The sequence below is a fragment of the Panulirus ornatus genome, chromosome 12 (assembly GCF_036320965.1).
Source record: "Panulirus ornatus isolate Po-2019 chromosome 12, ASM3632096v1, whole genome shotgun sequence".
NCBI lineage: Eukaryota > Metazoa > Arthropoda > Malacostraca > Decapoda > Palinuridae > Panulirus > Panulirus ornatus.
Genome location: NC_092235.1, coordinates 36,430,822 through 36,458,693, shown reverse-complemented (window position 1 = coordinate 36,458,693; position 27,872 = coordinate 36,430,822). Strand labels below are relative to the sequence as shown.

At 42.0% G+C, this 27,872-nt stretch overlaps 1 protein-coding gene across 3 annotated transcripts in view; it reads left to right on the top strand.

Moving 5' to 3' along the window:
- LOC139752010 (uncharacterized) overlaps positions 1-27,872 on the top strand; it is a 467,243-nt gene that overhangs the window by 138,029 nt on the left and 301,342 nt on the right. The window lies entirely within an intron of this gene.

Genomic DNA, 27,872 nt, shown 5'->3' with positions numbered 1-27,872 from the left:
TTGACAAGTGAAGGCTCTCCCCTTCCCAAGTGTAGACAAACTTAGCAATGAGGAAATCACACACCAAATCAACAACCACTCTGGCACTATTTGCCAACAATTACCACAACTCAGCTTCAGCTCCATCACAACATACTTTACAGCCCCATCTACTTGGAACAGTAGAAGAATATCAAGTAGCCAATTGCCTTTAGCACCTTATAACCAAATGCTCAACCATACCCATAGATCTTTCTTTCAGTGTAACTATGCAAGGAATTCTTCCATGGATTAGTTACACTGCTAACTGCCATGATTAATACTTCACTCATACAATATAATGACCCACAGCTTGGAAAATTCAAACAATATAATGACCCACAGCTTAGAAGACTCAAACATTATAAATGACCCACAGCTCGGAAGACTCAAACAATATAATGACCCACACCTTGGAAGACTCAAACAATATAAATGATCCACAGCTTGGAAGACTCAAACGATATAATGACTCTCACCTTAGAAGACTCAAACAATATGAATGATCCACACCTTGGAAGACTCAAACAGTATAATGACCACCCACAGCTTGGAAGACTCAAACAATATAAATGGCCCACACCTTGGAAGACTCATACAATATAAATGATCCACGCCTTTGTAGACCTAAACAATATGAATGACTCACAGCTTGGAAGACTTGAACAATATAAATGACCCACACCTTGGAAGACTCAAACAATATAGATGACCCACACCTTTGTAGACCTAAGCAATATAAATGACTCACAGCTTAGAAGACTTGAACAATATAAATGACCCACACCTTGGAAGACTCAAACAATATAAATGACCCACACCTTGGAAGACTCAAGCAATATAAATGGCTCACAGCTTGGAAGACTCAAACAATATAAATGGCCCACACCTTGGAAGACTCGTTCATTATAAATGACCCACACCTTTGTAGACTTATACACAATAAATGACTCACAGCTTGGAAGACTTGAACAATATAAATGACCCACACCTTGGAAGACTCAAACAATATAAATGACCCGCACCTTGGAAGACTCAAACAATATAAATGACCCACACCTTGGGAGACTCAGACAATATAATGACCCACAGCTTGGAAATCAAACAATATAATGACCCACACCTTGGAAGACTCAAACATTATAATGAACCACACCCTAGAACACTCATACAATATAAATGACCCACAGCTTGGAAGATTCAAACAATATAAATGACCCAAAGCTTGTAAGACTCAAAAATATAAATGACCCACAGCTTAGAAGACTCAAACAATATAAATGACCCACACCTTGGAAGACTCAAACAATTAAATGACCCACAGCTTGGAAGACTCATACAATATAAATGACCCTTATCTTGGAGACTCAAACAATATAAATGACTCACACCTTGGAAGACTCAAACAATATGAATGACCCACAGCTTGGAAGACTCAAACAATATAAATGACCCTTATCTTGGGAGACTCAAACAATATAAATGACTCACACCTTGGAAGACTCAAACAATATAAATGACCCACAGCTTGGAAGACTCAAACAATATAATGACCCACAGCTTGGAAGACTCAAACAATATAAATGACCCGTAGCTTGGAAGACTCATACAATATAAATGACCCGTAGTGTGGAAGACTCGAACAATATAAATGACCCACAGCTTGGAAGACTCAAACAATATAATGACCCACAGCTTGGAAGACTCAAACAATATAAATGACCCTTAGCTTGGAAGACTCAAACAATATAAATGACCCTAAGTTTGGAAGACTCAAACAGTATAATGACCCACAGCTTGGAAGACTCAAACAATATAATGACCCACAGCTTGGAAGACTCAAACAATACAATGACCCACAGCTTGGAAGACTCAAAGAATATAAATGACCCTTAGCTTGGAAGACTCAAACAATATAAATAACCCTAAGTTTGGAAGACTCAAACAGTATAATGACCCACAGCTTGGAAAACTCAAACAACATAAATGACCCACAGCTTGGAAGACAGCTTATATCACTCTACTACCTACATCCACCAACCCACTCTCTTACTATCTTACGACCTGTTACAGTCACTCCAGTCCCCAGTCTAATTTGTGAAAGTTCTTTATTTGACTAAACCTGTGCTGACATTACTGATTCTGTCAACCCTCAGCAGTTTGGAAACAAAGTATTCCTCCAGTACTCATTGCCTTGGCAGCCTCCTGGACTTTGTTTACTGCAACTTGAAGTAATGCAAGACCTTTATGGTTCTCACCTTCGTAACCTTCTCTGAGGCTTTCGACTTGATAAACCATAACATCATCATAAAGAAAGCAATCAACCTGGGTCTGCGTGGGTGCCTTGTCTCATGGCTAGTGGATTCTCTGTCAGGGCTACAACGAATCAGTGCTTTAGGGGAGCCACATCGGCATCACTACCCATAACATGTGGTGTACCACAGGATGCTGCTTCGTCATCCTTATCAGTGATGTCCTCAAGGGCACAAACACTGCTGGAAGTATGTAGATGACACTGCCTTTGGCATCGATGTTAAGAGCAACTTTCTTGACTTCAGTGTCCTTCAGCACATCATCAACAATGTTCAGTAGTAGGCCTAGACAATCTTTGGGTAGGCAGAGACTTCAAACTTCTTGGTGTCATGATAGATGACAGTTTAAATTGGAAGAGTTATGTCAACACTATCATCAAATATTCATCATACCATCTGTCACCCATCAGTGGAAAAACAAATCCTGTGAGAGCCAACTAAATTAGTTAAATTTATTTAGCTTAGAAAAGAGTTGACATAATACAGGTATTCATAATTACCAAAGGCTTCAATAATCTCTAGCTAACAAGCTTCTTAAGGCTTTATTCATCTGATTTCACTTATAGATACAAACTCATAGACCAACATCTTATTTTGAATGAGGTGGAGAACTTTTTCTTTAAAAGGATTGTTACTATAAGGAATGATCTACTAACTAGAGTGGTTGACAGCAGTACTACAGGACCATATAAAAATAGACTACATGAATAATTCACTTAAGTCAGTGACTAAAATTATTTGCAGTATAGTCACATAAACAGTGTGCTGGTTTTTCTCTTTGAATCATCTGTATGTCTTTTTACCGTAACCACACAAATCTGAGTTTTCAACATCCTTCAATATACATCCTCAAAAGGAACTAGTGGTCTGTTGTTGCTTGAATCCCTTTGCATGCCTTTGTAGCTCTGTAGGCTAGTCCTCTAAATCTAGCTAAGAGGTGCGAGACATTCAGTCAAATACAGGTTATACACAAACCTACAAGAAGTAACACGAATATTGATGTAATTTTTACAAATGACATAATAGTAATGAGTATTTGGATGTTGAAGTTAAGTTGCTAGTGAAAGAGAAAAGAGAGGTGTATGGGATGTGTTTGCAAAGAAGGAAGTGCAGATGATTGGTAGAATTACAAGAGAAAGAAGCAGGAGGTCAAAAGGAAGATGCAGGGGCTGGAAGAGGACAAATGAGAGTTAGGGTAAGCAAGTATCAGCAAACTTCAGGGGAAAATGCATTTTGGAAGGAGGTTAATGGTAAGATAAAAACAAGAACGAATGGGAACATCAGTGAAGGGGCAAATGGGAAAATGGTAACAAGCAGAGATGAGTGAATGAGATGGATTGAGTACTTTAAAGGATTATTGAATTTGTTTAATTATAGGGATGATAGATATGGAGCTTTCACTGTATATATGGATCATGGTGAGGTGCCTGAGGATTATTGAAATCCTTGTATAGTGCCATTGTATAAAGGCAAAGGGAATTCCTATGTAGGGACAGTGACACAAAGATACTGGTGAAGATGTGACATAAGTTTATTCACAAACAAACAAGATACAGAAGTGTGATTAAGTGAATCACAAGCACATGTGACAGCTACCTGAGAGCCTCTAGCTCCTGCTGACAAGGCGCATCACATTTGTTGTTAACATTAGAAGTAATTAGAGGTACATGAGACATGATGTGTCCCATAAAGGTACATAACAGAAACTTCCTCCATTGACAAGGATGAATGTTCAAATTACAAGTGTTTGAATTTTTTGACTGTACCTGGGAATTTGAAAAGGAAATTGATGATTGAGAGGGTGTTTTGAATTGATTGAGCATAAGATACATAAACAAATTGATTTTTATGTGGCATTTTTGGATCTGGAGAAAATATATGATAAAGAGTTGAAAGAGATCCTTTGTGTAAAATGTTATGAATATATGGTTTGGAAGGAAAGCTATTAGGAGTGAGGAGTTTTTATCAAAAGGGTACAGTGTGTGCACAAGAAGATAGTGAGGAGGGTAAGCAGTCCCAGGTGAAGGTGGGTCTGTGGCATGAGTATGTGACATCACCATGGCTGTTTAATGTTTATGGATAGGATGCTGAGAGAAGTGAATGTGACAGTTTTAGGAGAAAATCAGGTCTTCATTCTATTAGGGATGGGAGGACTTGGGGGGGTGAGTCACTTATTTGCTGATGACATGGTACTAGTGGCAGATTCGAGTGAGATTGCAGAATTTGTTGTCTGCATTTGTTAGAACATGAAAAGAAAAGGCTGGTATTAAGTATGAATGAAAGCAAGATTATTATTCGTAGCAGTGGTACGAGACAAGTTAGTTGGGGTGAGTTTGAGAGAGAAAACTTAGGGAAGTAGAGTGTTTTAGATACCTGGGAATAGATACTTCATGAATGGATCCAAAGGAGCTGAAATGAGTCATAAGTCAAATGATTGGGCAGAGGTCTTGGAAGTATTGAGGGCTGTGTGGAGCAAGAGGTCACTATCTGGAACTGCGAAGATGAGCATATCTAAAAGTATAATAGTCGCAGTAGTGTTGTATGGAAATGAGGCATTGGTTCTAGATGAAAATGTATTGAAGTGGGTGGATGTTGGAAATGAAAAATTTATTTTATTCATTATACTTTGTCGCTGTCTCCCATGTTAGTTAGGTAGCACAAGGAAACAGACGAAAGAATGGCCCAACCCATGCGCATACACATATATACATACACGTCCACACATGCTCATATACATACCTATACATTTCAATGTATACATATATATACAAACATGGACATATACATTTATACACATGTACATAATTCATACTTGCTGCCTTCATTCATTCCCATCGCCACCCCGCCACTCATAAAATGACAACCACCTCCCCCTGCATGCATGCAAGGTAGCACTTAGAAAAGACAACAAAGGCCACATTCGTTCACACTCAGTCTTTAGCTGTCATGTATAATGCACCGAAACCACAGCTCCCTTTCCACATCCAAGCCCCACAAAATTTAACATGGTTTACCCTAGACGCTTCACATGCCCTGGCTCAATCCATTGACAGCACGTCGACCCCGGTATACCACATTGTCCAATTCACTCTGTTTCTTGCCTGCCTTTCACCCTCCTGCATGTTCAGGCCACGATCGCTCAAAATCTTTTTCACTCCATCCTTCCACCACTAGTTTGGTTTCCAAATTCTCTTTCGTTCCCTCCACCTCTGACATATATATCCTCTTTGTCAATCTTTCCTCACTCATCCTCTCCATGTGACCAAAACATTTCAAAACACCCTCCTCTGCTCTCTCAACCACACTCTTTTTATTACCACATATCTCTCTTACCCTTTCATTGCTTAATCGATGAAACCAACTCCCACCACATATTGTCCTCAAACATCTCATTTCCAGCACATCCTTCCTCCTCCGCACATCTCTATCTATAGTCCACGCCTTGTAACCATATAACATTGTTGGAACCACTATTCCTTCAAACATACCCATTTTTGCTTTCCAAGATAATATTCTCGCCTTCAACACATTTCTCAACGCTCCCAGAACTTTCGCTCTCTCCCCCACCCTGTGACTCACTTCTGCTTACATGCTTCCTTCTGCTGCCAAATCCACTCCCAGATATCTAAAACACCTTGCTTCCTCCAGTTTTTCTCCATTCAAACTTACTTCTCAATTGACTTGTCCCTCAACTCTACAATACCTAATAACCTTGCTCTTATTCACATTTACTCTCGGCTCTCTTCTTTCACACACTTTACTAAACTCAGTCATCAGATTCTGCAGTTTCTCACCCGAATCAGCCACCAGCACTGTATCATCAGCGAACGACAACTGACTCACTTCCCAAGCCATCTCATCCACAACATACTACCTACTTGTCCCTCTCTCCAAAACTCTTGCATTCACCTCCCTCATAACTCCATCCATAAACAAATTAAACAGTCATGGAGACATCACGCATCCCCGCCGCAAACCGACATTCACTGAGAATCAGTTACTTTCCTTTCTTCCTACTAGTACACATGCCTTACATCCTTGATAAAAACTTATCACTGCTTTTAGCAACTTGCCTTCCACACCATATACTCTTAATCCCTTCCACAGAGCATCTCTATCAACTATATCATATGCCTTTTCCAGAGCCATAGATGCTACAGACAAATCCATTTGTTTTTCTAAGTATTTCTCATACATTCTTCAAAGCAAACACCTGATCCACACATCCTATACCACTTTTGAAACCATATATATATATATTCATACCATTCGCCATTTCCCGCATTAGCGTTAAAAAGAGGACTAGGCCTTTGAAGGATTATCCTCACCTGGCCCCATTCTCTGTTCCTTCTTTTGGAAAATTGAAAAAAACGAGAGGGGAGGATTTCCAGCCCCCTGCTTCCTTCCCATGTACTTGCCTTCTACGACACACAGGTAATATGTGGGAAATATTCTTTCTCCCCTATTCCCAGGGATATATATATATATATATATATATATATATATATATATATATATATATATATATATATATATATATATTTTTTCTGTCTCCCGCGTTTGCGAGGTAGCGCAAGGAAACAGACGAAAGAAATGGCCCAACCCACCCCCATACACATGTATATACATACGTCCACACACGCAAATATACATACCTACACAGCTTTCCATGGTTTACCCCAGACGCTTCACATGCCCTAATTCAATCCACTGACAGCATGTCAACCCCGGTATACCACATCGATCCAATTCACTCTATTCCTTGCCCTCTTTTCACCCTCCTGCATATTCAGGCCCCGATCACACAAAATCTTTTTCACTCCATCTTTCCACATCCAATTTGGTCTCCCACTTCTCCTCGTTCCCTCCACCTCCGACACATATATCCTCTTGGTCAATCTTTCCTCTCATTCTCTCCATGTGCCCAAACCATTTCAAAACACCCTCTTCTGCTCTCTCAAGAACGCTCTTTTTATTTCCACACATCTCTCTTACCCTTACGTTACGTACTCGATCAAACCACCTCACACCACACATTGTCCTCAAACGTCTCATTTTCAGCACATCCATCCTCCTGCGCACAACTCTATCCATAGCCCACGCCTCGCAACCATACAACATTGTTCGAACCACTATTCCTTCAAACATACCCATTTTTGCTTTCCAAGATAATGTTCTCGACTTCCACACATTCTTCAAGGCTCCCAGAATTTTCACCCCCTCCCCCACCCTATGATCCACTTCCGCTTCCATGGTTCCATCCGCTGCCAGATCCACTCCCAGATATCTGAAACACTTTACTTCCTCCAGTTTTTCTCCATTCAAACTTACCTCCCAATTGACTTGACCCTCAACCCTACTGTACCTAATAACCTTACTCTTATTCACATATACTCTTAACGTTCTTCTTTCACACACACTTTACCAAACTCAGTCACCAGCTTCTGCAGTTTCTCACATGAATCAGCCACCAGCGCTGTATCATCAGCGAACAACAACTGACTCACTTCCCAAGCTCTCTCATCCCCAACAGACTTCATACTTACCCCTCTTTCCAAAACTCTTGCATTTACCTCCCTAACAACCCCATCCATAAACAAATTAAACAACCATGGAGACATCACACACCCCTGCCGCAAACCTACATTCACTGAGAACCAATCACTTTCCTCTCTTCCTACACATACACATGCCTTACATCCTCGATAAAAACTTTTCACTGCTTCTAACAACTTGCCTTCCACACCATATATTCTTAATACCTTCCACAGAGCATCTCTATCAACTCTATCATATGCCTTCTCCAGATCCATAAATGCTACATACAAATCCATTTGCTTTTCTAAGTATTTGTCACATACATTCTTCAAAGCAAACACCTGATCCACACATCCTCTACCACTTCTGAAACCACACTGCTCTTCCCCAATCTGATGCTCTGTACATGCCTTCACGCTCTCAATCAATACCCTCCCATATAATTTACCAGGAATACTCAACAAATTTTTATATTTATGTATATATATAAATATATATATATATATTTTTTTTTTTTCTTTTTTATACTTTGTCGCTGTCTCCCGCGTTTGCGAGGTAGCGCAAGGAAACAGACGAAAGAAATGGCCCAACCCACCCATATACACATGTATATATATATGTCCACACACGCAAATATACATACCTACACAGCTCTCCATGGTTTACCCCAGACGCTTCACATGCCTTGATTCAATCCACTGACAGCATGTCAACCCCGGTATACCACATCGCTCCAATTCACTCTATTCCTTGCCCTCCATTCACCCTCCTGCATGTTCAGGCCCCGATCACACAAAATCTTTTTCACTCCATCTTTCCACCTCCAATTTGGTCTCCCTCTTCTCCTTGTTCCCTCCACCTCCGACACATATATCCTCTTGGTCAATCTTTCCTCACTCATCCTCTCCATGTGCCCAAACCACTTCAAAACACCCTCTTCTGCTCTCTCAACCACGCTCTTTTTATTTCCACACATCTCTCTTACCTTTACGTTACTCACTCGATCAAACCACCTCACACCACACATTGTCCTCAAACATCTCATTTCCAGCACATCCATCCTCCTGCGCACAACTCTATCCATAGCCCACGCCTCGCAACCATACAACATTGTTGGAACCACTATTCCTTCAAACCTACCCATTTTTGCTTTCCGAGATAATGTTCTCGACTTCCACACATTCTTCAAGGCCCCCAGAATTTTCGCCCCCTCCCCCACCCTATGATCCACTTCCGCTTCCATGGTTCCATCCGCTGCCAGATCCACTCCCAGATATCTAAAACACTTCACTTCCTCCAGTTTTTCTCCATTCAAACTCACCTCCCAATTGACTTGACCCTCAACCCTACTGTACCTAATAACCTTGCTCTTATTCACATTTACTCTTAACTTTCTTCTTCCACACACTTTACCAAACTCAGTCACCAGCTTCTGCAGTTTCACACATGAATCAGCCACCAGCGCTGTGTCATCTGCGAACAACAACTGACTCACTTCCCAAGCTCTCTCATCCCCAACAGACTTCATACTTGCCCCTCTTTCGAAAACTCTTGCATTTACCTCCCTAACAACCCCATCCATAAACAAATTAAACAACCATGGAGACATCACAAACCCCTGCCGCAAACCTACATTCACTGAGAACCAATCACTTTCCTCTCTTCCTACACGTACACATGCCTTACATCCTCGATAAAAACTTTTCACTGCTTCTAACAATATATATATATATATATATATATATATATATATATATATATATATATATATATATATATATATATATATATTTTTTTTTTTCTTTATACTTTGTCGCTGTCTCCCGCATTTGCGAGGTAGCGCAAGGAAACAGACGAAAGAAATGGCCCAACCCCCCCCCATACACATGTATATACATACGTCCACACACGCAAATATACATACCTACACAGCTTTCCATGGTTTACCCCAGACGCTTCACATGCCTTGATTCAATCCACTGACAGCACATCAGCCCCGGTATACCACATCGCTCCAATTCACTCTATTCCTTGCCCTCCTTTCACCCTCCTGCATGTTCAGGCCCCGATCACACAAAATCTTTTTCACTCCATCTTTCCACCTCCAATTTGGTCTCCCTCTTCTCCTTGTTCCCTGCACCTCCGACACATATATCCTCTTGGTCAATCTTTCCTCACTCATCCTCTCCATGTGCCCAAACCACTTCAAAACACCCTCTTCTGCTCTCTCAACCACGCTCTTTTTATTTCCACACATCTCTCTTACCCTTACGTTACTCACTCGATCAAACCACCTCACACCACACATTGTCCTCAAACATCTCATTTCCAGCACATCCATCCTCCTGCGCACAACTCTATCCATAGCCCACGCCTCGCAACCATACAACATTGTTGGAACCACTATTCCTTCAAACATACCCATTTTTGCTTTCCGAGATAATGTTCTCGACTTCCACACATTCTTCAAGGCCCCCAGAATTTTCGCCCCCTCCCCCACCCTATGATCCACTTCCGCTTCCATGATTCCATCCGCTGCCAGATCCACTCCCAGATATCTAAAACACTTCACTTCCTCCAGTTTTTCTCCATTCAAACTCACCTCCCAATTGACTTGACCCTCAACCCTACTGTACCTAATAACCTTGCTCTTATTCACATTTACTCTTAACTTTCTTCTTCCACACACTTTACCAAACTCAGTCACCAGCTTCTGCAGTTTCACACATGAATCAGCCACCAGCGCTGTGTCATCAGCGAACAACAACTGACTCACTTCCCAAGCTCTCTCATCCCCAACAGACTTCATACTTGCCCCTCTTTCCAAAACTCTTGCATTTACCTCGCTAACAACCCCATCCATAAACAAATTAAACAACCATGGAGACATCACACACCCCTGCCGCAAACCTACATTCACTGAGAACCAATCACTTTCCTCTCTTCCTACACATACACATGCCTTACATCCTCGATAAAAACTTTTCACTGCTTCTAACAACTTTCCTCCCACACCATATATTCTTAATACCTTCCACAGAGCATCTCTATCAACTCTATCATATGCCTTCTCCAGATCCATAAATGCTACATACAAATCCATTTGCTTTTCTAAGTATTTCTCACATACATTCTTCAAAGCAAACACCTGATCCATACATCCTCTACCACTTCTGAAACCACACTGCTCTTCCCCAATCTGATGCTCTGTACATGCCTTCACCCTCTCAATCAATACCCTCCCATATAATTTACCAGGAATACTCAACAAACTTATACCTCTGTAATTTGAGCACTCACTCTTATCCCCTTTGCCTTTGTACAATGGCACTATGCACGCATTCCGCCAATCCTCAGGCACCTCACCATGAGTCATACATACATTAAATAACCTTACCAACCAGTCAACAATACAGTCACCTCCTTTTTTAATAAATTCCACTGCAATACCATCCAAACCTGCTGCCTTGCCGGCTTTCATCTTCCGAAAAGCTTTCACTACCTCTTCTCTGTTTTTTTTTTTTTTTTTTTTTTTTTATACTTTGTCGCTGTCTCCCGCGTTTGCGAGGTAGCGCAAGGAAACAGACGAAAGAAATGGCCCAACCCCCCCCCCATACACATGTACATACACACGTCCACACACGCAAATATACATACCTACACAGCTTTCCATGGTTTACCCCAGACGCTTCACATGCCTTGATTCAATCCACTGACAGCACGTCAACCCCTGTATACCACATCGCTCCAATTCACTCTATTCCTTGCCCTCCTTTCACCCTCCTGCATGTTCAGGCCCCGATCACACAAAATCTTTTTCACTCCATCTTTCCACCTCCAATTTGGTCTCCCTCTTCTCCTCGTTCCCTCCACCTCCGACACATATATCCTCTTGGTCAATCTTTCCTCACTCATTCTCTCCATGTGCCCAAACCATTTCAAAACACCCTCTTCTGCTCTCTCAACCACGCTCTTTTTATTTCCACACATCTCTCTTACCCTTACGTTACTTACTCGATCAAACCACCTCACACCACACATTGTCCTCAAACATCTCATTTCCAGCACATCCATCCTCCTGCGCACAACTCTATCCATAGCCCACGCCTCGCAACCATACAGCATTGTTGGAACCACTATTCCTTCAAACATACCCATTTTTGCTTTCCGAGATAATGTTCTCGACTTCCACACATTTTTCAAGGCTCCCAAAATTTTCGCCCCCTCCCCCACCCTATGATCCACTTCCGCTTCCATGGTTCCATCCGCTGACAGATCCACTCCCAGATATCTAAAACACTTCACTTCCTCCAGTTTTTCTCCATTCAAACTCACCTCCCAATTGACTTGACCCTCAACCCTACTGTACCTAATAACCTTGCTCTTATTCACATTTACTCTTAACTTTCTTCTTCCACACACTTTACCAAACTCAGTCACCAGCTTCTGCAGTTTCTCACATGAATCAGCCACCAGCGCTGTATCATCAGCGAACAACAACTGACTCACTTCCCAAGCTCTCTCATCCCCAACAGACTTCATACTTGCCCCTCTTTCCAGGACTCTTGCATTTACCTCCCTAACAACCCCATCCATAAACAAATTAAACAACCATGGAGACATCACACACCCCTGCCGCAAACCTACATTCACTGAGAACCAATCACTTTCCTCTTCTCTGTTTACCAAATCATTTTCCCTAACCCTCTCACTTTGCACACCACCTCGACCAAAACACCCTATATCTGCCACTCTATCATCAAACACATTCAACAAACCTTCGAAATACTCACTCCATCTCCTTCTCACATCACCACTACTTGTTATCACCTCCCCATTTGCGCCCTTCACTGAAGTTCCCATTTGCTCCCTTGTCTTACGCACTTTATTTACCTCCTTCCAGAACATCTTTTTATTCTCCCTAAAATTTAATGATATATATATATATTTTTTTTTTTTTTTTGTCGCTGTCTCCCGCGTTTGCGAGGTAGCGCATGGAAACAGACGAAAGAAATGGCCCAACCCACCCCCATACACATGTATATACATACGTCCCCACACGCAAAATATACATACCTACACAGCTTTCCATGGTTTACCCCAGATGCTTCACATGCCCCGATATAATCCACTGACAGCACGTCAACCCCGGTATACCACATCGCTCCAATTCACTCTATTCCTTGCCCTCCTTTCACCCTCCTGCATGTTCAGGCCCCGGTCACACAAAATCTTTGTCACTCCATCTTTCCACCTCCAATTTGGTCTCCCTCTTCTCCTCGTTCCCTCCACCTCCGACACATATATCCTCTTGGTCAATCTTTCATCACTCATTCTCTCCATGTTCCCAAACCATTTCAAAACACCCTCTTCTGCTCTCTCAACCACGCTCTTTTTATTTCCACACATCTCTCTTACCCTTACGTTACTTACTCGATCAAACCACCTCACACCACACATTGTCCTCAAACATCTCATTTCCAGCACATCCATCCTCCTGCGCACAACTCTATCCATAGCCCACGCCTCGCAACCATACAACATTGTTGGAACCACTATTCCTTCAAACATACCCATTTTTGCTTTCTGAGATAATGTTCTCGACTTCCACACATTCTTCAAGGCTCCCAGAATTTTTGCCCCCTCCCCCACCCTATGATCCACTTCCTCTTCCATGGTTCCATCCGCTGCCAGATCCACTCCCAGATATCTAAAACACTTCACTTCCTCCAGTATATATGAATATATATATATATATATATATATATATATATATATATATATATATATATATATATATATATATATGTATATATATATATATATATATATATATATATATATATATATATATATATATATATATATATATGTATATATACATATATATATATATATATATATATATATATATATATATATATATATATATATATATATATATATATATATATATATATATATGGAAGTAAGGGGAGTGGGGGAGGAATGGGATGTATTTAGGGAATCAGTGATGGATTGTGCAAAAGATGCTTGTGGCATGAGAAGAGTGGGAGGTGGGTTGATTAGAAAGGGTAGTGAGTGGTGGGATGAAGAAGTAAGATTATTAGTGAAAGAGAAGAGAGAGGCATTTGGACGATTTTTGCAGGGAAAAAATGCAATTGAGTGGGAGATGTATAAAAGAAAGAGACAGGAGGTCAAGAGAAAGGTGCAAGAGGTGAAAAAGAGGGCAAATGAGAGTTGGGGTGAGAGAGTATCATTAAATTTTAGGGAGACTAAAAAGATGTTCTGGAAGGAGGTAAATAAAGTGCGTAAGACAAGGGAGCAAATGGGAACTCCAGTGAAGGGCGCAAATGGGGAGGTGATAACAAGTAGTGGTGATGTGAGAAAGAGATGGAGTGAGTATTTTGAAGGTTTGATGATAAAGTGGCAGATATAGGGTGTTTTGGTCGAGGTGGTGTGCAAAGTGAGAGGGTCAGGGAAAATGATTTGGTAAATAGAGAAGAGGTAGTAAAAGCTTTACGGAAGATGAAAGCCGGCAAAGAAGCAGGTTTGGATAGTATTGCAGTGGAATTTATTAAAAAAGGGGGTGACTGTATTGTTGACTGGTTGGTAAGGTTATTTAATGTATGTATGACTCATGGTGAGGTCCCTGAGAATTGGCGGAATGCTTGCATAGTGCCATTGTACAAAGGCAAAGGGGATAAGAGTGAGTGCTCAAATTACAGAGGTATAAGTTTGTTGAGTATTCCTGGTAAATTCTATGGGAGGGTATTGATTGAGAGGGTGAAGGCGTGTATAAAGCATCAGATTGGGGAAGAGCAGTGTGGTTTCAGAAGTGGTAGAGGATGTGTGGATCAGGTGTTTGCTTTGAAGAATGTATGTGAGAAATACTTAGAAAAAGCAAATGGATTTGTATGTAGCATTTATGGATTTGGAGAAGGCATATGATAGAGTTGATAAAGATGCTCTGTGGAAGGTACTAAGAATATATGGTGTGGGAGGCAAGTTGTTAGAAGCAGTGAAAAGTTTTTATCGAGGAGGTAAGGCATGTGTACATGCAGGAAGAGAGGAAAGTGATTGGTTTTCAGTGAGTGTAGGTTTGCGGTAGGGGTGTTTGATGTCTCCATGGTTGTTTAATTTGTCTATGGATGGGGTTGTTAGGGAGATGAATGCAAGAGTTTTGGAAAGAGAGGTAAGTATGCAGTCTGTTGTGAATGAGGGAGCTTGGGAAGTGAGTCAGTTGTTGTTCGCTGATGATACAGTGCTGGTGGCTGATTCATGTGAGAAACTCCAGAAGCTGGTGACTGAGTTTGGTAAAGTGTATGAAAGAGGAAAGTTAAGAGTAAATGTGAATAAGAGCAAAGTTATTAGGTACAGTAGGGTTGAGGGTCAAGTCAATTGGGAGGTAAGTTTGAATGGAGAAAAACTGGAGGATGTAAAGTGTTTTAGATATCTGGGAGTGGATCTGGCAGCGGATGGAACCATGGAAACGGAAGTGAACCATAGGGTGGGGGAGGGGGCGAAAATTCTGGGGGCCTTGAAGAATGTTTGGAAGTCGAGAACATTATCTCGGAAAGCAAAAATGTGTATGTTTGAAGGAATAGTGGTTCCAACAATGTTGTATGGTTGCAAGGTGTGGGCTATGGATAGAGTTGTGCACAGGAGGGTGGATGTGCTGGAAATGAGATGTTTGAGGACAATATGTAGTGTGAGGTGGTTTGATCGAGTAAGTAATGTAAGGGTGAGAGAGATGTGTGGAAATAAAAAGAGTGTGGTTGAGAGAGCAGAAGAGGGTGTTCTGAAATGGTTTGGTCACATGGAGAGAAGGAGTGGGGAAAGATTGACCAAGAGGATATATATGTCAGAGGTGGAGGGAACGAGAAGTGGGAGACCATATTGGAGGTGGAAAGATGAAGTGAGAGAGATTCTGAGTGATCGGGGCCCTAACATGCAGGAGGGTGAAAGGAGTGCAAGAAATAGAGTGAATTGGAACCTTGTGGTATACCGGGGTCGACGTGCTGTCATTGGATTGAACCAGGGCATGTGAAGCGTCTGGGGTAAACCATGGAAAGTGTGTGAGGCCTGGATGTGGAAAGGGAGCTGTGGTTTTGGTGCATTATTACATGACAGCTAGAGACTGAGTGTGAACGAATGGGGCCTTTGGTGTCTTTCCTAGCGCTACCTCGCACACAGAGGGGGGAAGGGGCTGTTATTCCATGTGTGGCGAGGTGGCGATGGGAACAAATAAAGGCAGACAGTATGAATTATGTACATATGTATATATGTATTATCCCTGGTGATAGGGGATTAAGAATACTTCCCACGTATTCCCTGCGTGTCATAGAAGGCGACTAAAAGGGGAGGGAGCGGGGGGCTGGAAATCCTCCCCTCTCTTTTTTTTTTTAATTTTCCAAAAGAAGGAACAGAGGGGGCCAGGTGAGGATATTCCAAAAAAGGCCCAGTCCTCTGTTCTTAACGCTACCTCGCTAACGCGGGAAATGGCGAATAGTTTAAAAGAAAGAAAAAAAAGTATATATGTATATGTCTGTGTGTGTATATGTATATTTGTACATTGAGATGTATAGGTATGTATATTTGCATGTGTGGACATGTATGTATATACATGTGTATGTGGGTGGGTTGGGCCATTCTTTTGTCTGTTTCCTTGCGCTACCTCGCTAACGCGGGAGACAGCGACAAAGCAAAATAAATAAAAATAACTAAATAAAATGAATATCCTTGGGGATAGGGGAGAAAGAATACTTCCCACGCATTCCTCACGTGTCATATGAGGCGACTAAAGGGGACGGGAGCGGGTGGCTGGAAACCCTCCCTTTCTTGTATTTTAACTTTCTAAAGGGGGAAACAGAGGAAGGAGTCTTGCAGGGAGTGCTCATCCTCCTTGAAGGCTCAGATTGGGGTGTCTAAATGTGTGTGGATGTAACCAAGATGAGAAAAAAGGAGAGATAGGTAGTATGTTTGAGGAAAGGAACCTGGGTGTTTTGGCTCTAAGTGGAACGAAGCTCAAGGGTAAAAGGGAAGAGTGGTTTGGAAATGTCTTGGGAGTAAAGTCAGGGGTTAATGAGAGGACAAGAGCAAGGGAAGGAGTAGTACTACCCCTGAAACAAGAGTGGTGGGAGTATGTGATAGAGGGTAAGAAAATAAACTCTAGATTGATATGGGTGAAACTGAAAGTTGATGGAGAGAGATGGATGATTATTGGTGCATATCCACCTGGGTATGAGAAGATGATCATGAGAGGCAAGTGTTTTGGGAGCAGCTGAATGAGTGTGTTAGTAGTTTTGATGCACGAGACCGGGTTATATTGATGGGTGATTTGAATGCAAAGGTGAGTAATGTGGCAGTTGAGGGAATAACTGGTGTACATGGAGTGTTCAGTGTTGTAAATGGAAATGGTGAAGAGCTTGTAGATTTATGTGCTGAAAAAGGACTGGTGATTGGGAATATCTGGTTTAAAAATCGAGATATACATAAGTATACGTATGTAAGTAGGAGAGATGGCCAGAGAGCGTTATTGGATTATGTGTTAATTGATAGGCACAGGAAAGAGAGACTTTTGGATGTTAATGTGCTGAGAGGTGCAACTGGAGGGATGTCTGATCATTATCTTGTGGAGGGGAAGGTGAAGATTTGTAGAGGTTTTCAGAAAAGAAGAGAGAATGTTGGGGTGAAAAGAGTGATGAGAGTAAGTGAGCCTGGGAAGGAGACTTGTGTGAGGAAGTACCAGGAGAGACTGAGTACACAAACGGAAAAGGTGAGAATAAAGGACGTAAGGGGAGTTGGGGAGGAATGGGATGTATTTAGGGAAGCAGTGATGGCTTGTGCAAAAGATGCTTGTGGCATGAGAAGTGTGGGAGGTGGGCAGATGAGAAAGGGTAGTGAGTAGTGGGATGAAGAAGTAAGATTATTAGTGAAAGAGAAGAGAGAGGCATTTGGAGAATTTTTGCAGGGAAAAAATGCAAATGAGTGGGAGATGTATAAAAGAAAGAGGCAGGAGGTCAAGAGAAAGGTGCAAGAGGTGAAAAAGAGGGCAAATGAGAGTTGGGGTGAGAGAGTATCATTAGATTTTAGGGAGAATAAAAAGATGTTTTGATAGCAGTTAAATAAAGTGCATAATATAAGGGAACAAATGGGAACTTCAGTGAAGGGGGCTAATGGGGAGGTGATAACAAGCAGTGGTGATGTGAGAAGGAGATGGAGTAAGTATTTTGAAGGTTTGTTGAATTTATTTGACGATAGAGCCCAACCCACCCACATACACATGTATATACATACATGTCCACACATGTAAATATACATACCTATACATCTCAACGTATACATATATATATACGCTAACGGACATATACATATATACACATGTACATAATTCATACTGTCTGCTTTTATCGCCACCTTGCCATACATGAAATAACAACCCCCTCCCCCTTCATGTGCGCGAGGTAGCGCTAAGGAAAGACAACAAAGGCCACATTCGTTCACACTTAGTCTCTAGCTGTCATGTAATAATGCACCGAAACCACAGCTCCATTTCCACATCCAGGCCCCACAGAAATTTCCATGGTTTACCCCAGACGCTTCACATGACCTGGTTCAATCCATTGACAACACGTCGATCCCGGTATACCACATCGTTCCAATTCACTCTATTCCTTGCATGCCTTTCACTCTCCTGCATGTTCAGGCCATGACCACTCAAAATCTTTTTCACTCCATCTTTCCACCTCCAGTTTGGTCTCCCACATCTCCTCGTTCCCTCCACCTCTGACACATATATCCTCTTGGTCAATCTTTCCTCACTCATTCTCTCCATGTGACCAAACCACTTCAAAACACCCTCTTCTGCTCTCTCAACCACACTCATTTTATTACCACACATCTCTCTTACCCTTACATTACTCACTCGATCAAACCACCTCACACCACATGTTGTCCGCAAACATCTCATTTCCAGCACATCCACTCTCCTGCGCACAACTCTATCCATAGCCCATGCCTCGCAACCATACAACATTGTGGGAACCACTATTCCTTCAAACATACCCATTTTTGCTCTCCGAGATAGTGTTCTCGACTTCCAAACATTCTTCAAGGCTCCTAGAATTTTCGCCCCCTCCCCCACCCTATGACTCACTTCCACTTCTATGGTTCCATCCGCTGCCAGATCCACTCCCAGATATCTAAAACACTTCACTTCCTCCAGTTTTTCTCCATTCAAACTTACCTCCCAATTGACTTGACCCTCAACCCTATTGTACCTAATAACCTTGCTCTTATTCACATTTACTCTCAACTTTCTTCTTTCACACACTTTACCAAACTCAGTCACTAGCTTCTGCAATTTCTCACATGAATCAGCCGCCAGCGCTGTATCATCAGCGAACAACAACTGACTCACTTCCCAAGCTCTCTCATCCACAACAGACTGCGTACTTGCCCCTCCTTCCAAAACTCTTGCATTCACCTCCCTAACAACCCCATCCATAAACAAGTTAAACAACCATGGAGACATCACACACCCCTGCCACAAACCTACATTCACTGAGAACCAATCACTTTCCTCTCTTCCTACACGTACACATACCTTACATCCTTGATAAAAACTTTTCACTACTTCTAACAACTTGCCTCCCACAACATATATACTTGATACCTTCCACAGAGCATCTCTATCAACTCTATCGTATGCCTTCTCCAAACCCACAGATGCTACATACAAATCCATTTGCTTTTCTAAGTATTTCTCACATTCATTCCTCAAAGCAAACACCTGATCCACACACATTCATTCCTCAAAGCAAACACCTGATCCACACATCCTCTGCCACTTCTGAAACCACACTGCTCTTCCCCAATCTGATGCTCTGTACATGCCTTCACCCTATCAATCAATACCCTCCCATATAATTTACCAGGAATACTCAACAAACTTATACCCCTGTAATTTGAGCACTCACTCTTATCCCCTTTGCCTTTGTACAATGGCACTATGCAAGCATTCTGCCAATCCTCAGGCACCTCACCATGAAACATACATACATTAAATAACCTTACCAACCAGTCAACAATACAGTCACCCCCTTTTTTAATAAATTCCACTGCAATACCATCCAAACCTGCTGCCTAGCTGGCTTTCATCTTCCACAAAGCTTGTACTACCTGTTCTCTGTTTACCAAACCATTTTCCCTAACCCTCTCACTTTGCACACCACCTCGACCAAAACACCCTATATCTGCCACTCTATCATGAAACACATTCAGCAAACCTTCAAAATACTCACTCCATCTCCTTCTCACATTATCCCTACTTGTTATCACCCCCCCCCATTAGCCCCCTTCACTGGAGTTCCCATTTGCTCCCTTGTCTTACGCTATTTATTTACCTCCTTCCAAAACATCTTTTTATTCTCTCTAAAATCTAATGATACTCTCTCACTTCAACTCTCATATGCCCTCTTTTTCACCTGTTGCACCTTTCTCTTGACCTCTTGCCTCTTTCTTTTATACATCTCCCACTCATTTGCATTTTTTCCCTGCAAAAATCGTCCAAATGCCTCTCTTCTCTTTCACTAATAATCTTACTTTTTCATCCCACCACTCACTGCCCTTTCTAATCAACCCACCTCCCACGCTTCTCATGCCACAAGCATCTTTTGCGCAAGCCATCACTGCTTACCTAAATACATCCCATTCCTCCCCCACTTCCCTTACCTCCTTTGTTCTCACCTTTTTCCATTCTGTACTCAGTCTCTCCTGGTACTTCCTCACACAAGTCTCCTTCCCAAGCTCACTTACTCTCACCACTCTCTTCACCCCAACATTCTCTCTTCTTTTCTGAAAACCCATACAAATCTTCACCTTCGCCTCCACAAGATAATGATCAGACATCCCTCCAGTTGCACCTCTCACCACATTAACATCCAAAAGTCTCTCTTTCCTGTGCCTATCAATTAACACATAATCCAGTAACGCTCTCTGGCCATCTCTCCTACTTACATATGTATACTTATGTATATCTCTATTTTTAAACCAGGTAATCCCAATCACCAGTCCTTTTTCAGCATATAAATCTACAAGCTCTTCACCATTTTCATTTACAACACTGAACACCCCATGTATACCAATTATTCCCTCAACTGCCACATTACTCACCTTTGCATTCAAATCTCCCATCACTATAACCCGGTTTTGTGCATCAAAACCACTAACACACTCATTCAGCTGCTCCCAAAACACTTGCCTCTCATGATCTTTCTTCTCATGCCCAGGTGCATATACACCAATAATCACCCATCTCTCTCCATCAACTTTCAGTTTTACCCATATCAATCTAGAATTTACCTTCTTACACTCTATCACACACTCCCACCACTACTGTTTCAGGAGTAGTGCTACTCCTTCCCTTGCTCTTGTCCTCTCACTAACCCCTGACTTTGCTCCCAAGATATTCCCAAACCACTCTTCCCCTTTACCCTTGAGCTTCGTTTCACTCAGAGCCAAAACATCCAGGTTCCTTTCCTCAAACATAATACCTATCTGTCCTTTTTTCTCATCTTGGTTACATCCACACACATTTAGATACCCCAATCTGAGCCTTCAAGGAGGATGAGTACTCCCTGCGTGACTCCTTCTTCTGTCTCCCCTTTTAGAAAGTTAAAATACGAGGGGAGGGTTTCTAGCACACTGCTCCCGTCCCCTTTAGTCACCTTCTACGACATGTGAGGAATGCGTGGGAATTATTCTTTCTCCCCTATCCCCAGGGATAAAATGTTATTTATATATATTTATTATACTTTGTCGCTGTCTCCCACGTTAGTGAGGTAGCACAAGGAAACAGATGAAAGAATGGGCCAACCCACACACATACACATGTATATACCTACATGTCCACACACGCACATATACATACCTATACATTTCAACGTATACATATATATACACACACAGACATATACATATATACACATGTACTTAATTCATACTGTCCGCCTTTATTCATTCCCATCGAAACCCCGCCACACATGAAATAACAACCCCCTCCCCTCATGTGCGTGAGGTAGTGCTAGGAAAAGACAACAAAGGCCACTTTTGTTCACACTCAGTCTCTGGCTGTCATGTATAATGCACCTGAACCACAGCTCCCTTTCCACTTCCAGGTCCCACAGAGCTTTCCATGGTTTACCCCAGACCCTTCACATGCCCTGGTTCAATCCATTGACGGCATGTCGACCCCGGTATACCACATTGTTCCAGTTCACTCTATTCCTTGCATGCCTTTCATCCTCCTGCATGTTCAGGCCCTGATCTCTCAAAATCTTTTTCCCTCCATCTTTCCACCTCCAATTTGGTCTCCCACTTCTCGTTTCCTCCACCTCTGACACATATATCCTCTTTGTAAGTCTTTTCTCACTCATTCTCTTCATGTGACCAAACCATTTCAAAACACCCTCTTCTGCTCTTTCAACCACACTCTTTTTATTACCACACATCTCTCTTACCCTTTCATTACTTTCAATCAAACCACCTCACACCACATATTGTCCTCAAACATCTCATTTCCAGCACATTCCACCCTACTCTATAGCCCACCCCTTGCAACCATATATCATTGTTGGAACCACTATTCCTTCAAATATACCCATTTTTGCTTTCCGAGATAATGTTCTTGACTTCCACACATTCTTCAACGCTCCCAGAACTTTTGCCCACTCCCCCACCCTATGATTCACCTCCGCTTCCATGGTTCCACCTGCTGCCAAATCCACTCCCAGATATCTAAAACACTTCACTTCCTCCAGTTTTTCTCCATTCAAACTTACTCCCAATTGACTTGTCCCTCAACCCTACTGTACCTAATAACTTCGCTCTTATTCACATTTACTCTCAGCTTTCTTCTTTCACACACTTTACCAAACTCAGCCACCCACAGTGTATCATCAGTGAACAACAACTGACTCACTTCCCAAGCACTCTCATCCACAACAGACTACATACTTGACCCTCTTTCCAAAACTCTTGCATTCACCTCCCTAACAACCCCATCCATAAACAAATTGAACAACCATGGAGACATCACACACCTCTGCCGCAAACCAACATTCACTGAGAACCAATCACACTCCTCTCTTCCTACATGTACACATGTCTTACATCCTCGATAAAAACTTTTCACTGCTTCTAACAACTTGCCTCCCACACTATATATTCTCAATACCTTCCACAGAGCATCTTTATCAACTCTATCATATGCCTTCTGCAGATCCATAAATGCTACATACAAATCCATTTGCTTTTCTAAGTATTTCTCACCTACATTCTTCAAAGCAAACACCTGATCCACACATCCTCTATCACTTCTGCAACCACACTGCTCTTCCCCAATCTGATGCTCTGTACATGCCTTCACCCTCTCAATCAATACCCTCCCATATAATTTCCCAGGAATACTCAACAAACTTATACCTCTGTAATTTGAGCACTCACTTTTATCCCCTTTGCCTTTGTACAATGACACTGTGCAAGCATTCCACCAATCCTGAGGCACCTCACCATGAGTCATACATACATTAAATAACCTTACCAACCAGTCAATAATACAGTCTCCCCTTTTTTTAACAAATTCCACTGCAATACCATCCAAACCCGCTGCCTTGATGGCTTTCATCTTCCGCAAAGCATTTACTACCTCTTCTCTGTTTATCAAATCATTCTCCCTAACCCTCTCACTTTGCACACCAGCTTGACCAAAACACCTTATATCTGCCACTCTGTCATCAAACACATTCAACAAACCTCCAAAATACTCCCTCCATCTCCTTCTCACATCACCACTACTTGTTATCACCTCCCCATTATTCCCCTTCACTGATATTTCCATTTGTTCCCTTGAAGAATGTATGTCAAAAATTATTAGAAAAACAGATGGATTTGTATGTAGAATTTATGGATCTGGAGAAGGCATATGCTAAGGTTGATGGAGATGCTTTGTGGAAGGTTTTAAGCATATATGGTGTTTGAGGTAAGTTGCTAGAAGCAGTGAAAAGTTTTAGCAAGGATGTAAGGTATGTATACTAGTAGGAAGAGAGGAGAGTAATTGGTTCCCAGTGAATGTTGGTTTTGGGCAGGGTTGTGTGCTGTCCTCATGGTTGTTTAATTTGTTTATGGAAGAGTAGTTAGGGAGGTAAATGCAAGAGTTTTGGAGAGAGGGGTGAGTATGTAGTCTGTTGTGGATGAGAGGGCTTGGGAAGTGAGTCAGTTGTTGTTCACCGATGAGACAGCTTTAGTGTTTGATTCAAGTGAGAAACTGCAGAAGTTGGTGACTGAGCTTGGAAAAGTGTGTGCAGGGAGAAAATTGAGAGTAAATGCAAATAAGAACAAGGTTATTAATTTCAGTAGAGTTGAGGGACAGGCTAACTGGGATGTAAGTTTGAATGGAGAAAATTTGGAGGAAGTGAAGTGTTTTTGATATCTGGGAGTGGACTTAGCAGAGAACATGGAACATCTAAACAGAAGTGAGTACACTGGGTGGGAAGGGCACGGAGGTTCTGGGAGCGATGAAGAAGTGTGGAAGGAGAGAACTTTATGTTGGAGAGCAAAAATAGGTGTTTGAAGGAATAGTAGTTCCAACGATGTTGTATGGTTTTGAGGCATGGGCTATAGATAGTGTTGTGTGGAGGTTGGTGGATGTGTTGGAAATGAAATGTTTGAGGACAATATGTGGTGTGAGGTTGTTTGATGAAGTAAGTAATGAAAGAGTAAGAGCAATGTGTGGTAATAAAAAGAGTGTGGTTGAGAGAGCAGAAGAGGGTGTGTTGAAATGGTTTGGACATATAGAGAGAATGAGTGAGGAAAGATTAACAAAGAGGATATATGTGCTTGAGGTGGAGGGAATGAGGAGAAGTGGGAGACCAAATTGGGGGTGGAAGGATGAAGTGAAAAAGATTTTGAGTGATTGGGGCCTGAAGATTCAGGAGGGAGAAAGGATTGCAAGGAATAGAGTGGATTGAAATGATGTGGTATACCGGGTGGATGTGTTGTCAGTGGATTGAACCAGGGCATGTGAAGCATCTTGGGTAAACCTTGGAAAGGTCTGTGGGGCCTGGATGTGGAAAGGGAGCTGTGATTTTGGTGCATTACACATGACAGCTAGAGACTGAGTGTGAACACATGTGGCCTTTTTTGTCTGTTCATGGCACTGCCTCGCTGGAGGGGAGTTGGGGGGATGCTATTTCATGTGTGGCGGGTTAACGATAGGAACAGATGAAGGCAGCAAGTATTGATATTTACATATGTATATGTGTATATGTCTGTGTGTATATGTATGTGTACATTGAAATGTATATTTATGTATGTGTATGTTTACGTTGAAATGCATATGTATGTATGTGTGCGTGTGGGCATATATGTATATACATGTGTATGTGGTTGGGTTGGGTCATTCCTTTTCTGTTTCCTTACACTACCTCACTAGCGCAGGAGACGGCAGTTAAGTATGATGAATAGATAAATAAATAGAATGTTTTTATTATGCTTTGTCCATGTTTCTTGAGACAGTGATGTAGCACTAGGAAACAGACGAAGAATGGCCCAATCACTCATATATACACCTATACGCATAAATACCCATGCACATACACATACATTTACTTTATTTTGCTTTATCACTGTCTCCCGCGTTAGCGAGGTAGCGCAAGGAAACAGATGAAAGAAATGGCCCAACCCACCCACATACACATGTATATACATACACGTCCATACACACACATATACATACCTATACATCTTAACTTATACATATATATACACACACAGACATATACATATATACACATGTACATAATTCATACTGTCTTCCTTTATTCATTCCCATTGCCACCCCGCCACACATGAAATAACATCCCCCTCCCCCCTCATGTGCGCGAGGTAGTGCTAGGAAAAGACAACAAAGGCCACATTTGTTCACACTCAGTCTCTAGCTGTCATGTAATAATGCACCGAAACCACAGCTCCCTTTCCACCTCCAGGCCCCACAGAACTTTCCATGGTTTACCCCAGACGCTTCACATGCCCTGGTTCAATCCATTGACAGCACGTCGACCCCGGTATACCACATCGTTCCAATTCACTCTGTTCCTTGCACGCCTTTCACCCTCCTGCATGTTCAGGCCCCGATCACTCAAAACCTTTTTTCACTCCATCTTTCCACCTCCAGTTTGGTCTCCCACTTCTCGTTCCTTCCACCTTTGACACATATATCCTCTTTGTCAATCTTTCCTCACTCATTCTCTCCATGTGACCAAATCATTTCAAAGCACCCATACATACATACATACATACATACATACACACACATTAACATACTTATACACATTACACATACATACATATACATATATATATACACATACACAGCTATATACATATATACTTATGTACATATTCATACTTGCTTGCCTTCATCCATTCCCAGCACCACTCTGCCCCACAGGAAACAGCATCACCCTGCATCAACGAGGTAGCACCAGGGAAAAAAGGGATGGGGAGATAGAATACTTCCCATGTATTCCTTGTGTGTCGTAGAAGGCAACTAAAAGTGGTGGGAGTAGGGGGTCAGAAATCCTTCCCTCCTGTTTTATTTTTCTAAAAGAACAGAGAATGGGGCCAAATGAGGATTTTTCACTTTAAGGTTCAGTCATCTGTTCTTGAGGCAACTTTGCTAGCATGGGAAATAGCAAGTATGTATTAAAAGAGAGAGAGAGAGAGGGGGGGGAGAGCAAGAGAGAGAGAGAGAGAGAGAGAGAGAGAGAGAGAGAGAGAGAGAGAGAGAGAGAGAGAAGACAAAAAAGGCCACATTCATTCTCACTCATTCTCTATCTTTCATGTGTGATGCACCAAAACCTTAGCTTTCTTTCTACATCTAGGCCCCACAAAACTTTCCATGGTTTACCCCAGACTCTTCACATGCCCTGGTTCCATCTATTGACAGCACGTCTACCCTGGTATACCACATCATTCCAATTCAATCTATTCCTTGCACTCTTTCACCCTCCTGTATGTACAAGCCCTGATCGCTCAAAATCCTTTTCACTCCATCCTTTGACCTTTAGTTTGGTCTCCTGTTTCTCCTTGTTCCCTCTGCCTTTGACACACATATCTCCTTTGTCAATCTTTCATCACTCATTCTCTCCATGTGACCAAACCATTTCAACACACCCTGTTCTGCTCTCTTAACCACACTCTTTTTATTACCACACTTCTCTCTTACAATTATAATACTCAATCAAACCACCTCACGCCAAATATTGTCCTCAAGCATTTCATTTCCAACACATCCACCCTCCTCCGCACAACCCTATCTATATCCCACGCCTCGCAACCATATATCATTGTTGGAACCACTATTCATTCAAACAGACCCATTTTTGCTCTCTGAGATAAACATTCTCGCCTTCCACACATTCTTCATTGCTCCCAGAACCTTTGCCCCCTCCCCCACCCTGTGACTCACTTCCATGGTTCCATCCGCTGCTGAGTCCACTTCCAGATATCTGAAACATTTCACTTCCTACAATTTTTCTCCATTCAAAATTACATCCCAATTAACTTGTTCCTCAACCCTACTGAACCTAACAACCTTGCTCTTATTCACATTTACTCTCAATTTTCTCCTTTTATACACTTTTCTGAATTCAGTCACCAACCTCTGCAGTTTCTCACCCGAATCTGCCACTAGTTCTGTATCATCAGCAAACAACAACTGACTTTGCAGTCCCTCTTATCTAGAACATACTGCATACTCGCCCCTCTCTGCAAAACCCTTGCATTTACCTCCCTAACCACCCCATCCATAAGAAAATCAAACAACCATGGGGACACCACTTACCCCTGCCGCAAACTGACTTTCAATGGGAACCAATCACTCTTCTCTCTTCCCTACTCATACACATGCCTTACATCCATGGTGAAAACTTTTCACTGCTT